Source organism: Ambystoma mexicanum, chromosome 5p (assembly GCF_040938575.1).
Source record: "Ambystoma mexicanum isolate Mex_15411 chromosome 5p, UKY_AmexF1_1, whole genome shotgun sequence".
Lineage (NCBI taxonomy): Eukaryota > Metazoa > Chordata > Amphibia > Caudata > Ambystomatidae > Ambystoma > Ambystoma mexicanum.
In genome coordinates, this window is record NC_090930.1 from 1,368,320,272 (window position 1) to 1,368,336,964 (window position 16,693).

The following is a 16,693-nucleotide window of genomic DNA, read 5'->3' on the forward strand; positions in this document are numbered from 1 at the left end:
CACTGTCCAAGTCAAAGTCAATGGGCCTCATTACACGGTAGGCGGTAAGGGATTACCGGCACCGGTAAGGGCACTGGTGCCGGTAATCCCTTACCGCCCTACTACGAGGTCCCTTAGCGGGTCCCTCCCCTAACGCCTGGTTTTACCAGGCTTTATGGAAGGGACCTGCTAAGTGACTTCAGAGCTAATAACTGTACCGCAAACTGCTGTACCATTATTAGCTCCTTCCCCGTTCCCATTGAGCCCTATGGGGGCTTAAATGGGAATGGGGAATGGTTCCCGGAATGGGGACTTACCGGGTCCTCCAAGGTTGGAATGACCCGGTAAGTCCCTATCCTGGGAACACGGACCAGGAATGCAGTAAGGGGGTAGCCATGGCGCTAATAGCGCCATGGCTACCGCCTACCGTGTAATGAGGCCAAATGTCTCTCTTACTTTCAACTATATAGTCAGCTTCTGGTACCTCCCAGTCCCTAGTTGCACCTGCAGTCTGTGTCAGCAACAACTTGTCAGTGCTGGTCATATTTTTCCCAAATAGCATCTTGCATGCTGAATACCTGGTCACTGACTGCTCTCTCAGTAGTCCATGGAGATCAAATGACAGCCAGCCTTCTCACTGTGTGCCTTTCACATCCATCTGCTTGAACTGCTCCTTCTTTGGCTCCTCGTTCTGTTTCTTCGGCTCCTCGTTCTGTTTCTTCTTCCAATGAGCGGCACAAATGTCAATTTGCTCCTGCCAGCCTTCATTTGCCATGTGCCTCTTGCTCTTTCTCGGCATTGAGATGTTGCATCATTTCTTCATCCTCCCCTTTCCAAATGGCCAGGAGCTGCTCACATTTCCTTTGTCTCTGTTTCTTGCTCTTCTGTAGGATAATCTTCACCACTTCAAGCTGTGGGCCCTCCACCACATGCCACTCCTTTTCTTCTATGGATACAATTAGCTGTTGCTGTAAATCATTGTCAGGTGTCATGGGCCACTCTCACTCAGATGGAATTATCTTCTCTCTTCTTAGAGCCAACACCACTGATTATAATTCACCACACTGTGCTCTTCCCCCCCAAACACTATTGAGTCATGCTGACACTGACCACCTTCTTTATATGTGAGCCTGTCAATGTCCTTCTCTGGTGCACATGCCCTGAAAGCGTCCTTTTGTGTTTTGACAATCTCTGACATGCATTCGCCTGACACTACTCCTTCCACTGGCGTTTTGTTCACTGCCCCGTCTAAGGTGCCCACTGCACAGTCACCCGTCCTTCTGAAATCCAGTTTATTCCTTGCCCCCTTGTCCAGGTATGTATTCCCCCCCCATGCTGTCAGGACCCTGTTTGTGTGTCAGAATATGGGTGGTACTCCTAGTAGCTGCCGTCACCACAACCATTGAGATGGCCTGTACCCTGCCTCTTTCTCCCTGCAGTCACCTCTTTGCCAAATCTGTCATTGCACCACTTTTTTCCCCAAATGTCCTCCCTCACATCTGTTGCACACAGTTGCCTCCCCGGTACCCAGCCAGCCTGTGTCTCCCCCCCCTCTTCCTCCCCTTTCTCAGATATACATAGAGCCACCCCCATAGCTTTCTGCTTCATTCACCCCAACCCACACAGGCACTGGCGCTAGCACCTCAAAATCCTTCCCCTATGTGTGTTCTGCCTCCTCCCACTCCTTCACCAGCACTGCTTTTCTCACTCTCAGCCATGCTTCATCAGCTGCATTCAGAATGTATGCCCACCCCTGGGTAGACCTTATCTTTTTCTCCACATACACCTTCCCATCCACCACCCTCATTATCTCGTCTGGCATCAGCCGCCATATTGTGGCCCTCATGACAATTTGTGTAAGCATTACTGCAAAATCTGAGTGTCTCTGATCCCTCGCTATCTTCATTCCCTTTGTGATATCTTTGTGCTTCGCTTGTAGTTCAGCACTATCTCCCCTGTCCCTTCCTTGCAGTAACCTTTGTAACTGCTGTTCCTAGGCAACCCCCACCTCCTTATTCCTTTGTACCGACTGGGGGACCACATCCCAATTGTCCACCATGCTGCTCAACCTCTCCAGCACTGCCCTCGACCCGACTTATATGACAAATCTGCTCCCGCCTCTTGTCTGGTCAATGGACCGGCATCTACCATATTGTAACTTAAACTGTAATCTGTTTTACTCCCCTTTAACTCAAGCTTCCGACCTCACACTTCTACCCTATGCCCTTTGCAGCTGCTCCGACTGTATCACAGGTGCCTAAGAAAGCTCTGACCTGATTGTAGTCCTGTAGTTGCCCTTGCGACCCTGTACTGTATCACTACAGCACTCTGAGGCACTATCTCTGTTTAATTCCTAGAGTCCCCGAAGACAACAAATTCCACTATATTATTCCTAAAGTCCCCGAAGACTCCAAATTCCACTATTCAAACGTGCAACAGGTACAGGGAAAAACACTTTTTTTACTTACCCATTGTGTTGTTGTACATCCCAGGTATGCACATCAGGAAGCGGAGCTCCCGGGGATCGGCACCAACTGTTACAGGCTCGCCCTGCTCCCCACGATACCAGTGCTCATCCAGCTCCCTCACGCCACTTCAGGCATTCCAGGCACTCAGCACTTGGACACAAATAATACACAATAGACCAGAAGTGGGGTGAAAATCACTGTATTGCTAACACACATCATTGCTTGGGAGGGCTGCATTCGGCTCTGCCCCTCCCAGGCCTGGCTGCTCATTATGTACAGTGGAGTAGCTACATCTTTTCTCCAACCATTGACAGGACGTATCATAACAAACCGCTAATTTCGCCAAACGGGGAAAGAATGTACATTTCGTAACTGCACGCTGTTTCTGCGAGGCAGCCTCTGGCTGGCTTGGGATTTGAGACAGCATCATCATCACTGTGTACTGCTCAGAAGGGGCTGTTCATGCCCGTCTGAGGCCTCGCAGCATTCCACAGCTCAGCTGTTCTGTGCTCTGCGGCATCGCTTGGCATGGATGTTCAGTTGGTAGGCCAGTCTCTTGGCAAGTCTTTAGGCCAGTCCATTTGTATCTGATGAACCTCAAAGAAACCAAAAGAAAGTGCAGAATCAGAAATGTAACAGGGTTCAGATGAAGCTCTGGAACCTCAAAACGGGGCAATGAAAGTACTTGATGGTGGGTATGGTTAATATTACTCAAAAGAAACGGGCTGTAGTACAATTCTTTTTAAACTCTCCTGAGCTGTCAAGGCTGTCTACAGAAGCAAACGAAATTGTAGGAATCACAGATTACGAATGGTCAAAACAGCATCCAAAGCAACACGCCAAAAGGAAGTTCAACAGATAACCCGACTCGATCATGACATTGACTAATCCTGTGAACTATGATGTTAAAGAACTCAACATCTCTACAAAGGCAGTTTTTGATGAAAAAATTCAGAAGGGCACATCAAGAATGAGAGAAAAGGGTTTCCAAATGTACAACAGCTTTAAAGAAGACCAGATTGAGTCAGCCAGTTGTAGCCTATGGGCACCAATGAAGAAGGAGAATCTTCAGATGTGTAAATGTGCATGCAAAGTTGTTTAGACAAAAGTATCAGACACCATAGTGCAGTTAAAGGCAGATCCTTCTTTGCTAACATGTTTGCTGATTGCTTTATGAAGTCGAACTGACATTGATCTACAGGAATGCCTGAGGAATTACGAATTCTTCAATGTTCAACTTAGATGGTACAATTATTTTATCTGCAAGCAAAACAAAGCTGATAAAGATACTGGAAGAGGAACCACATACAGAGGTTTATAACAACATGACAGAGGTCTCTTCATTTGTCACTGAGGACAGATTATCTGTACCAGAGTAACCATATTCAGCTGCTGTCCTTGACGGAATGACAGAATTGCAAGCACTGCAGAAACTGTCATATGTGAAGACATGCCGTGACCTTGCAATTGAATTCAACAAGAAAATAGAACCTTATCTGCTCAAGTATGATGCCACTCATTTAGTATTTGATACTGTGATGAATCCAATGCAGTCATCACTGATTCCCGGAAGTGACCTCCCTACATGTGTCCAGGGGACGGCAGCAGCTACCTGATCCTGACCCTGGGAGCAATTTTATGAGGGAGGATCTCATGGGAGGGGATAACTACAATGGAGAGGTTTTGGCTCTGTTGGTCAAGAGGCGGTAGCCCCACCTTCCCATTAGGAAGAGCCTTTGCTACCCAAATTATTAGTGGCTTATTGTCATTCCAGTCAGGCATCCACCTCTGTCCCAAACACCCACAACTCGCACATACCACCTTCTGTTTCTAGTATGCCTTATTGTAAACATCCTAAGAAAAACCATTTGAAAAGGAGAAGCCCAATAACATCCATGGACTCCAATTCCCATCCTCACTCAGGTACTGCGACGAGGAGGATGATGATGAGGAGGAGTTTATGCAGAGTGACCAGTGCCCAAAGTACAATGCACAGGCTAGTTGTTTTTCAAAGCCTATGTTGCGTGGGACATATAAAGATGGTGTCCGTACGAGAGAGGAAGCTAGCGTGTGACTGCGAAGCCACACAGAACGCCGGGAGACCTCAGCTGACTCCAGGGTGGAAAGCGAAAGAAGCAGCTGTTCCACAAAGGCGCGGGTAGAGTCAGAGGCACAGGAAGAGATCAGTGAGTCAACTCAAAGCAGCTTGGGGCTGTGGGCCGTTCCGACAATCGCACCAGCCCGCATTTGATAAATATGAAATGGTTAATAATGAAAAAAGCATGAGAAGAATATTTGAATGCAGTCAAGACAAAGTATTATCACAATACCCAATAAGAAGCATGTTTGTATGCAGACAAGACACAGTGCCAATGGAAACCCCAACCCAATATAGGGGCATAAGATGCCTGTGTGGGGAAGAAGTTTCAGCAAGTGCTACCTTAGGCAAATATACCAAGTACCTCACGGTATAAGCCATTTTTGTATAACCAAGGGACTGTGAATCAATTAAGAGAAAATCTGGCTGGCGAGTATACCAGGTGGATGGGATTGAATGAAGATTCCTGGCAGGGGAGTACACCAGGCAATCTCCAGAGTTAAAGGTAATCTTACAGAAGGCTGTTGCAAAACCTGTGATGTAAACAAGAACTTTGTGAGTCCAGTGAAGAAACAAAGGAACTGTTAATTAAAGTGGAACTTTTACCATTCTATTCCATAAACCAGAGGAAGGGAAATAACCCCTGGATCCAAGGGTCTTTACCTTGGAGAACACTTTTGTTGGAGCCGTCATTACATCTTTGGTTTTGAACACTTTTTGCCAACACCAAAAAAAGACATTTCCTTGCATCCTTTGTTGTTTTGTTTTAGTGTGAGGGTCTGCATAGGACGTTTTGGATACAAGGACGGCTTTTCAGTTAACTGACTTCCTGACATATACTGATCCTTAGTTTTGATTTTTAAGTAGGGAAATTCCTCTTCAAATAGGGCTAGTTAGGCAGTTTCCCAACACATTCTTAATTCAATAAATGCCTTTACTTGAGAATATGAATACCTTGTGTCCGACTCTCATTTCTTACCCCTCACGATATCTATCTAGAAAATTCACTCAAGAACTCCATGCGAAGGAAAAGAGTACGAAATGTAACACCCGTTGAGTACAAATTCACGGATTCTACAAATATTGAAAATGTTTCCATGAAAACCCTCCTATTGCATAAAACGAAAGATGAGGTAACAGCTTACCTCTCAAGTAAAGCAATTCCACATGCACATGGTATAAAAAGGAGCCTGGTAGCCAGATGAAGAAGTTAAGCCAATTCACCCGATAGAAATGATGTTGAAGACATTGAAAGCACACAAGAGGAGTGCGAAGGCACCATAAAGTAAGACACAAACAGATTCACTTTTCTAAAATAGTGATTTTATTTCTCAAATGTCAGGATGGAGTAAGGCCTAAATTGCCCTACGCCAAGGTGGGATTTCCCTACCTAAGGAAACTAAGGATAATCTGTGTCGTAAATTTCTACCTAAAAGTCTGTGTCCAAAACCTATGCTTGCCCTCACAACTAAATCTATAAAATGAATAGGGATTTCAGCAACCAAAGAAACAGTGTTCAAAGTAAAATTCTGAGGATCTTTTAGTTCCCGCTATGTTTTCAGCTTCTTCTTTCTCAGACTCAAAACAGTTCCACAAAACAATGTCTTGGAGCTCCTTTCCCCAAGATCAACAGAGTTGCAAACAATCTTAGGGTTCCCTTCCCTAAGTTCAACCAAGTTCCACACCACCTCGGGGTTCCCTTCCCAAAGTTCAATACAGTTCACAGTTAACTCAACTTTATTAGGTTCACTTCCAGACTGACGAAACAAAACAAAGTAATTTCAATCTCCTTTAGGGGTTACTCGGTCTAGGCGCAGTTGTCGGACCACATGGTCCACCCATCACAGGTCACGCAACCGATAACGTTTGGCACTTTATAAAGTTCATTAACTCCTTTTGGACTACTTTGCCACCATATGTTTTCTTTCTGCATTTGTGACATTAGTCCCTTTACAATCTTGCTTCTTCTTGGCAGTTTCTTGACTCTGCCAACATGTGCCTTTCATGCACTTTATTTCCGCTGCATTTACCCCTTGTTATCACCCTGTTTTCATACTAACAAATAGTGCTTCCTATTTGCCTTTGCTGTTTTGCTGTGCTTCACCAATTCTCATTACTGGCGTTCACTTGGCTTTTCACTTTCGCATTGTTCATAAATGCCTTTTTCTCCATTTGTGTGGTATTTTCATTTCATTGTGCATAACTTTTCTTTAGTTTGGTACTCAATATTGGTTAAATACTTGGTAATCTTCTCAACACTCAATAATGTCCCTTGGGTCTCCAGACCTCTTCATTATATGCATTTATTTGTTCTGCCCTTTCTTTGGTCTCCAGACCTCTTCATTATATGCATTTATTTGTTCTGCCCTTTCTTTGGTCTCCAGACCTATTCATTATATGCATTTATTTGTTCTGCCCTTTCTTTGGCCCGGATTAAGCCCCTGGAGGTCCCTGGTTCGAGTGCTCGTTCCCTGTCACTCAAAAGTATGCAGTAGCTCTTCTGGGTGATTGCGCAATCCTCTTCTGCTTTTTTCATAAATGGTAGCAGGCGCCCCTCTCCAGAAAGAACACGGCATGATAAACTGTTCAGTGGTTTTTTTCCACTATGAGAGTTTGCAGCCATCTGCTTTTTGCTCACTGTAACTTTCACACATGGGAAATATCCATTTGTATATCAGTTTTTGTCCCACACACATGGGCAATCCAGCACTGAAATGCTATGGCAATTCCTTTCTGAACAAGAGTACCAACAGCAACCCCATACACGTGTTTCAGCCTTGTTGGGCCTCATCAGTGAGGTGGAGCTGTGCCTCTCTGAGCACAGTGAGCAGGGAGTCCACGTCTGGGTTCCCACATCACATCAGGAGCACCAGCGAGTCACACTTGCCTCTACCTGACGTTCGCCCTGCCACCTGTAGCGAAGTGGCTGCTTCTGTGTCACCCAGCTCCAGCTGTGGACACACGACTCGGAGCTCTGTAGGGCTCTGGTCTCTCTTTGGGCTATTTCCAACTTCAGTGTCCTTTCCGTTCTCCTGCAGCCGCCTGCATCCTTTTCACCAGTTTCTCTGTTCCAGCCTGCTCCACTGCATCCTGGCTTCTCAGGCGCTCTCCCTGGCACCCCAGGCGCTCTCCCCCTCTCATGTGGGTCACTCCCTTTTATATGCATCTGTAGCCTCTTAGGGGGCTGCAGGTGCAAGTCCTTTGCCTGACTACAATCAACTCAATTACTGGGACGTGTCTGATGTTCAGAATGATGTTCTACAGTCCTCTTCCTCGTGCATAGGTGTAAGTGTGCATTCCTCCTAGTTGCCTCTTCCACGTCCCAGTCTTAAGGGGACCTGAATGGGATATATGGAGAAGAGTGGTAAAAACCTATTTTAGTAGGGGAAAGGAAGGATCTATTTGGACAATTTCTTTATTCAAACAGAGGAGGGGAATGTGGGTCTAATCTGCCCATATAAGGAGTTGTTCTTATTATTGTTATCTTCCCTGTTTCTCTATACAGATGATTTACCTGTGGGTTAATGTGAATGGGAAAAAAGGAGGAGGTTTGACATTACCCTATAAAGGCTTCAGGGACTGATGGTTCGCTGTGAAATGGAAACGGGGATACCGCGTCTCACCCGTGGACATCTTCTCCCCAAAGTCCCTCCACTCAGGTGATCTTTCCTCGCATATCCACCCACTCAGGGCCAGGATCCAAACGTGATGGCTTTTTGCTGGCCACCTGAGAAAAGGATCCAAGGGGAGTAGGTATGAGGATACCTGTGAGGATAGCGCAGCTGCAACATGCTCGCCTTGGAAGCAAGACGACACGGAGCACCACAGGTTCGATCCCCAGGTTTGTGCTTAGAAACCTCTGGGTATTAAGCACGTCATAAATAACCAATCATATCACATCATACCCTCTAGTTTCTCACAGGATGCAGACACAAGCATAATTCTTCACTCCCTTTGTATTTCACGTCATCATGCTGCTACCCTCCACATTTATTCAACTGAATTCTTTTGTCCTTTCACTGTTGTGGTCACCGTTTTTCCCATCTGACAGCATGTTTGTCACAGGGGTTGGAACTAATACAAGATGTATAGATCTCAAACGTGTGTGTTCCTGCTTAGGGCCTACTAGTGCTCAATTTGTGAAAAAAGAAGTGCTTGGGCTCAAATATTTTCTAGCACACCCATCACGCATCGGGATGGATGACTTCCTGTTCACTGTTGCCACCACCCATGGCTACTCCCCTCAGTGCCAATAGGTCTGAGGTTAAAGCTTCAACTCCCACTGGCTCATCGCGGTTGGTGGATATACTATGGCAGATGTGTGATTTACAAATTCCAATTGTCAAATGTTTAAAATGTCTTTAAACACAATCATTGTTAACATTGTGCTCTGATTGTATAGGTGTGTCTTAGGTGACTGACAGTTAAAATAATAAAGTTGCCAAAACAGCACAGCACAATTGTACTGAGTCTCAGACGATAAGTGCCGGGTCTCAGAATTAAGTGCTAGGGTTGTGCGCTGCCAAAGACCCCCACAATTTAAGCACTGCGGTCTACAAAAGTGCAGCCATTACTAGGCCGTCATGCTCTTTCAGGATGTGATGTTACAGGGTGCTTTGTGAAGAAATGAAAACTATCTTTCTGGAAAGTTTTCAAAACTTCAGAAAAAGAAATCCTTCAAGTTTTGGGAATACTTGATGTCTAGAAGAATTTAAGAAGGGATATGAACGATTGATGGAGCGATTCATTAGTCAAGCCTACTCACCAGGAACAAACATTTCAGACATTAGTCAACTACGTTGGTGGATGTTCACAAAAAAAGAGATGCAAAGTGAAAATCTGCCACCAACAAGATCCTCTTTAATACCATACATCTTAAAGACTCATTACCAGGTGATGTAGTGGTGATACGCAAATCAACAACACGCTTCCATGTGTACCACAATCAATCATACAGCGGGTACAGTGTGCATGTTTCGAAGGACGGTGTGCTGTGACTTGCAAATACCAAGCTCAGTCACTAAGGTGCACAGTACTGTGTAAGTGTAGTGGTGACGATTTTGTAGTTAGATGAACATGAACTCTGAGACTTAGAAGATGACCTGTAAAAACATAATTTCTCTTCAAATGTAAATAGAAATTATTTCAAACGTTTTAATTTAGTGAGCATACTGTCCGTTTGCAATGAAGTATTAATAGTTTACGAGGCTATATCTCTGAAAAGGCGCAAGATATGAAAAAAATTCTAATATGAATTTTTCCATTCCTCTGATCATGTTTAACAAAAAAACCTACATATGACATGATATGGCATTTATAACACGCCTGTACACAAGTGTTTCTAGGTGCGAAATGTTTAGCAAATTTATCATAGAACCACCCTAAATGCAGTTACAGCTCAAAAACAAAATTAGTATCTATAACGGTGGCCATCTTGGATTAATGCCGTCACACAGGCCCATTGCCACAAATTCAGACACAAGACCTGGTATTACATGATATGATATGATATTATGCTTCATTATCAATGCATCCTTCAGTAGGAATACCTTCCCTTCATTCAAAATCCCAGGGCCTAGGTTATTGTAACAAATGACCCTCAACCATAAATCAGGTCAGTGATCAGCTAATCCTTACATTAACTCTGTCAAAATAAAACAAAGGAAGACAATGGAGTCTCATCCGAAATTGACAAATTTGGATTCCATTTATTAGACTTGCAAGTCAATAAACGGACAGCATTCCCCACAAGCTCAACTACCCAAGCTAACCCAACCTGCCTCCAATTCGCCAACCCTTTATGTCCCCTCTTGGTCGGACTCCTTGTAATACATGTCGCTTCCATTTGACCTTTACACCCCCTGAAATATAACAATGATATCCCTTGTGAGTGTCCAGAATCCATCTTCTATTTCCGCCAAGGTACCACCAAATGTAATTACTGTTACTGCCACATGGTCTGGTGGTATTACCGCCGGATTACAAGTGATGGTAGGCAGCATTAGTCCCCATTAATTGGAGTCCATAGGACTCCATGGGGGATTTTGGCGGAATTATCGCTGGCGGTAATTCCCCCAAAATTGCTGTTTTCTTGGTGGAAAGGTGGCGGATATACCTCCAGCTCTTAGCTGGAGGAGAATCCTCCACCTCTCCGCCAAAGTCGTAGTTCTAATGTGGCCCTCTGTTTTCTACCAGTACTATCTGTCCCTCACCCGGTTTACTTGAACATTGCAATGGTGGGGGCTGGAAAGGCCATAATTCCCAATTGGAGCCAAGACTTAACCACAGATGAGGGTTCATCCGTGGGGCATGGACATGGTATTGGGATGCATTGTTAGGTGTTATGATTTCCCATACCTCATGGTGTGTCACCGATTCTCAGTTGTATCCAGCCCATGGAACGGGCAGCATTCTAATTGCCAGCGCAAACAACCCCTTAATCGAATGGTGCACACTAAAGGAACCTACCCATACGTCCTGTCCCCTTTCCTCCATCCTTGTGGGCGTCCCCCAACATGAGGACGGTACCGGAACCTTTGACAGCAAAAAATTGAGCTTCCCCTTTAAATTTATTATAGTGCGCAGCGGCGCAGCCTCGGGCGTGGGAACGCCCCACCGAGGCCCCGCTCTCTGGTGCCTCACCTCAGTTCCTTTTTCCGCATGGACATTGTCGAACTTGGCAGCCATCTCAGAGACTTTTTAGCTTTCCGCCTGCTCCCAGTTTGTTTTTTCAATTCTTATTTCACTTCCCTTCAGTTTCTCACCTCCCCTAGGGCATGTCGGCCGCAGGAGGATTCACGAGATGTGCCTCATGCAACCACTCGTTCCTGGCCTCTGACCCCCATGCACTCTGTCTTGAGTGTTTGGGGCCTGACCACCGCTGGGACTCATGTTCGGCCTGCAGCACTCAGTCACAGGGTCACACTTCTCCGCCCCACCTTAATGACTTTGTCGCCAGGACCTCTGGTCAAGACAAGGTAGGTCCTCTGTTCAGCACAGCTTTACAGCGAAGTGACTCATTCCCCGGGTTTGCCACGGATCAGGGTTCTGGCAGGCTCAAGGCCTCTAAGGCTGCCAGCTCCCAAGCTCAGGGGCCCTAGCAGGCTGTCCTCGGAAAGACAATCAGGCACATCCTCTTCTACCCCAGGTGGTAAGGGATTGTCGAGATCCAGCACAGGTGCCGGGGGCTCCCAGTCTACCAGAGCTCACTCCGAGGCCGTGACCCAGGGTATTATGACTATGAGGCATCCGGCTGAGGGCTCAGCGCCTAGCAGCGGGATCTCTGAGGTCGATGCCTCTGCTTTGGCGGGTGCAAGACCCAAGCTGTATCCTCCGGTGTCTGAGGCCTCTCTTGGCTGAGGGCCTGCGTCCCCTCCCGCCCGGGGCATGGTGCAAGGCTTCAAAATGGCTGAGTGGCTCAGTGGCGGAGCCTGCAGGCAGACCCCCATCTTGGATCTGGCTCATGGCCTGCCAGTGCTTTTGCCCATCGAGTGGGATTTGTAGGATGATCCCAGCCCCCTCTGGAAGCGGCAGCGGATCCTACGGTGCAGGATTTTGGTCCCCTCAGGGGTACATCCTGCCCATCAGAGCCATACACCTGCACGCATCAGGTGCCTCAGTGCTCTGCCAGGAGCGGAGGCCCAGGGTCCATAGGGACCCAGCAGCTAGTGAGAACTTCTTCTTCTAGCGCTTCCTCATGCGTTCCCCTCAGATGAACGGGCCCCTGAAGGACATTGTGAAGTAGGTCATTCCCCAGTTGGCGCTGCCCCGGCCCCCTCCTCTGGGTATTCCTCCCATTCTTCCTGTGTTCCAGGTGCCGGTCCCTCCACCGGTTCAGGCACTGCCCATCGTACTGACCCATCCACCTCCTCCTGTACCACCAATGCCTCCCCCCCCCAACAGCCGTTAGACCTGTCTGCAGCTCTGGACTTGGGCGCGGGGGGGACCCCGGCAGCACCTGTGTCCCAGGGCCCAGATTCACCTTGGCCTGTGAAAAAGGGAAGGGGGATGATACCCAGGAAGATGAGCCCTCAGCATTCATTAAGGCCTTTCATGACAGCCTCGTGTCTGGCAGAATTCTTGCATGTCCCTCTTCCTGAGGAAGCCCCCCAGGAGGCAGGTGTGCTAGCAGAGGTCTTGGGGAAATGCACCACGATCCGGTCTGGCATTCCCCTCTGGAAGGATGTCCTGCAGATGGCGCAAAAGCTCTGGGAGAAGCCCAGGGCCAATGCCCAGATGAACTAGAAGTTGGACAGCAGATTTAGGATGATGGACGGGGAACCAATCCTCCTTGCCTCCCACCCACAGACCCATTTCTCTGTGTTGGCCGCAGCCTTGTATTCAAAACCATCATCTTTGTCGTCTTCCTCCATAGTATCCACCTCCAGTTGCCTCTCCAAGGACAACAAAGTCCTTGCGTCTTTGGGAAAGCGCTGTATCTCTCAAGACTGCATCTTCGGCAAGCCAATGTGGACGCCCTCTTGGCTGCGACTAACCAGAAGCTGTGGCGGGAGCTCAGGGAATTTCTGTCAGACCTTCAGACAAGCAAGCCTCCTTCAAGGCCGGTCTGGCAGAAGCCCGGGCCATTGCACAGCACCTCATGGAGTCTTCAGTCTCTCACATAGACACAGCCGATGGCTGTGCCTGGGGGTCGAGATGAGAAGGAGGGCGTGGATGCGCGCCACAAAGTTTTCATCTAATGTGCAGATAGTGGATCTTGGAGCTGCCCTTTGAGGACGTGGACCCTTTTCATTTATCCACTGATAACGAAGAAGAAAACCTCCACTCAAACAGCCAAGTCCTTGGCCATCTTGTCAAAACCAGGTCAGAAATCCTTCCCTCAATCCCAGGGTAGGACGGAGTTCAAACCCTGCGCTTTCTCCGGCTTCAATGGGTTCCAACATCGCAAAACATGGAGGCCTGACAGGTCAGCCAGCTACAACAGGAGGAAGCAGCAGAGGATGTGGATGTTTTTCCGCTCCCCCCCTCTGACACCAAGAAGCAGCGATGTCAAGATCAGGTAACCCAGCTCGCCTGTGGGAGGCCATTTGGCTCTGTTTCTGGACACCTGGAAGCATCTTCAGAAACCCGTGGATACTCTGTAGTCTCCACAGGCTTCAGTCTTCCTTTTCCTATGTCTCTTCCATCCTTGGCTCCTCTTCATCAGATGGGGTGCCCTGCTCTTTTACAGGAGGTCCTTGCACTCTTGGAGATGCAGGAGATAGAACCAGTTCCTCTTGTAGACCAGGCTTTGGTTACTATTCTAGGATTTCTGCGATACCGAAGAACAACCAGGCTGACCTAAGGGTAGTCCTGGACTTGCCAATTCTAAATCTGTCTTTACAGCTAGAATACTTCAAGATGATTACTCCCACACACATAGCCGAGTCCAGGTGTGTTGCTAGGTCTGGAAAAGATCTGGGGCTACATTAATGTCGGGACTGTCGAGACTCTGTGGAGCACTACTGTTCAGAGGGTGTGCCCCACACTTGAGAGGCTTATGTCCCTCCTCAAGGCAGTGGGGCACTTTTTGGCCAGCTCAACCATCTCGACATAGTGGTTCCAGCACATTCTGGGCCTGATGGCCTCCTGCATGCTCACTGTCCAGCATGATTGCAACAAGAGATCGGTTAATGTGTCCACGCTCGTCATGGGAGACTGGAATCTCTGGCGCGGTAACAAGAGAGACAAAGGGGCCATAGCACTGGAGAAAGCTTTGAATAATCTTGACTTTAAAGTCCTTAATAAAGATCCTACCACCCCCCAGGGAAACCAGCTAGACTGGCTGTGTGGTCACAATATACTCTTACAAAACTGCAGCACTTCTCCCTGTATATGGAGTGATCATCATTTGATATTAGCCAAACTCAAGTTGCCATGCTTTACACACAAGCAAAATCCCCATATTAAGGCAGAAATCAGAAATTTCAAAAACTTAAATGACCTTCAGCTCAAACCTTGCTTGGAGAAAATTGGGCGCTCTTTTCAGGATCAGGACACTTGCACTGAATTACTAGAGAAATATAACAAACACTTAGTCGAGTTAGTAGAAACTGAGGCGCCTCTCACCACCAAACTAACCAGGGGGAACAGCAACAACCAAAAATGGTACACACCTGAGCTGCTTCTACTAAAGAAGGAAAAACGGATCCTAGAAAGAAAATGGATATCAGATAAATCAGCCGATAGTAAAGCAAGCTGGAAAAGGAAGGATAGGGAATATAAAGAGAAAATCAAGACAGTTAAGGCTAATTTCTTCAACACTGAAATTGAGCATGCTGATAACAACACAAGCAAACTCTTCAACATTTTGAAAAGCATAGAAAAACCCGTATCTCTCACCCCCCCTTTTACTCCATCCAAGGAGGACTGCAACATGGTACTTAGTGCCTTTCAAGCCAAAATAGAAAAGGCAAGGCAAAACATTATTAAAGCTAGATCTACCCACAATCAGGAGATCCGCCCCACTGAAGGGAATGCACCGGTCAGGGAACAACTCTTTAAATTTGACCCCATCTCAGAAGAACATATGCTAGAGGTATTGAACAACATGAAACCTACGACCTGCGCTGAAAATGTCCTACCCCCCAGCATTATCTTACAACACAAGGTCTTATTTGCTCCCATCCTCAGGAGAATAGTGAACGCGTCTTTTCAGGAGGGTATGGTTCCTACAGATCTGAAGAGAGTTACCATCACTCCTCTCGTTAAAAAAGCGGGACTAGATCCCAAGGATCCCGCTAATCTTCGCCCCATCACCAATTCTAATTTTGTTCTCAAACTATTGGATAGGGTAGCCACACAACAGCTCCAACACTATGTGGAAGAACAGGAGATTCTACACCAACAACAATCCGGTTTTAGGGCATCTCACAGCACCGAAACAGCTATGCTAGATCTGCAGAACCAGATGTTGACGATGCTGGACGACAACAAACTGGGGATGCTGATGCTTTTGGACCACAGCGCAGCATTCGATCTAGTGGATCATAGTCTTCTTATCAAGGCGCTTAGGGAGAGCGTTGGTTGCTCGGAGGGAGCTATAGACTGGCTCTTATCCTTTCTTTCCAACCGCCAAGCGAGAGTTCACTGGGGCAATAGTTTCTCCGATTCTTGCGACATCCTATTTGGAGTGCCCCAGGGTGCTAGCCTATCCCCAATGCTCTTTAACATTTACATGCGTACTCTGTGCACCCTCCTGGTGAATGCCGGAGTGTCATTTACCAACTACGCAGATGATACCCAACTCATATTGGAGTTGGGGGGTAGGAGCCACGCCACAGATAGTGAAACGCTCATCAAGGTTTATAAGATAATTGACGACTGGATGCAGGCAAATTGTATGTGCCTGAACGACTCTAAAACAGAATTGATGTTGTTCGGCTCCAGTCGTCAGTTGGAGAATCTGGGAGCAGAGTATAGCTCTTTTCAAATTAAAAATGCCACCATCCAAGTGGTCCCTAAGGTGAAGACCCTAGGCATGATGGTCGATTCAGCTGTTGACTCTCACGCCCAAACTAACTTCCTCCAAAAAAATTCATCTTACTATCTTAGGCTCATGAAAGCAATCAAACCATTGCTTAATGAAGCAAACAGGGCAACGATAGCCAGAGCCATCATTCTCTCACGGCTAGACTATGGGAACGCCCTGCTGTTGGGGGCCACATCCAAGGATCTATCTAGTTGTCAGGTGATCCAGAACAATGCGGTCAGAATAGTAAAAAATCTGAAAAGGAAAGACCATGTCACTAAAGAGAGGCTAGCGCTGCATTGGCTCAGGGTAGAGGAGCGCATTAAGTTCAAAGCCCTCTGCCTGGTTCATAAATGCCTGTATGGCTCAGCACCTTCCTATTTGAGAACACACTTAAGGCCCTATAATCCCACCAGAAACCTTCGCTCGGGTGGAAAATGTCTTCTGCTTGTGCCCAAGTTTAAGCTAAAAACAGGGTTGGGTAGATCCTTTCTCGTGCTGGCTCCTAAACTGTGGAACAGCGTCCCCGAATCACTTAGGTCCGAAGCCAGTCTCCCAATCTTCAGGAAGAGGCTGAAGTCTTACCTCTTTAGATAAGAACCCGTGGACGCAGGTCCTTAGTTAGAATTCGTGAAGCTTCTTAGCTAGCTGTACCATTTGTTCGTCCCTTACGTGTTG